Raw genomic sequence first — 535 nt, forward strand, 5'->3', positions numbered from 1 at the left:
GTTAGTGAGGGAAAATAAGAAATTGCAAAACCTGTGTACAAGGAGGTTTGCCGTATTTGGGATGTGAGACATTGTACTCCCGTTGTGGTGTCAGTGGACTTCCTTTTATAATTGATAAATTAACTGGACCTCATTCATTCTGCTTCTTAAATTATAACTGCAGTGCCTGAGGCAACTGTAGAGCAGTGGAATAGGTTTATATTTCAAGTGTCAGTAGACATGGAGGAAGAATCGAAATATGCCTTTCTGTTGTAAATAGCTAGGCATTGCTCTTAATAGGTAGTATGTCCTCCAACTGTGCTTTCTCCTTCATGTTCTGAGTTTTTTTTAAGACTGCTGACATTTGTTTGACTAAAAGATAAGCAAGGAAGTTATTGAAAACAGGTTTTAAAATTTAACCTGGGATATTCTTCCTTGTTTGCCTTCCCAATGCCTTACGTGCTGTCCTAGGAGAATCATAGTCCATAGGTACTGAAATTCAGTCTTAAGCAGCATTGCTTGCTCTCCCAGCTGCCTGTCAGTTGTGTAGCCCTGC

The sequence above is a fragment of the Apaloderma vittatum genome, unplaced genomic scaffold, assembly GCF_000703405.1.
Source record: "Apaloderma vittatum isolate BGI_N311 unplaced genomic scaffold, ASM70340v1 scaffold1608, whole genome shotgun sequence".
Lineage (NCBI taxonomy): Eukaryota > Metazoa > Chordata > Aves > Trogoniformes > Trogonidae > Apaloderma > Apaloderma vittatum.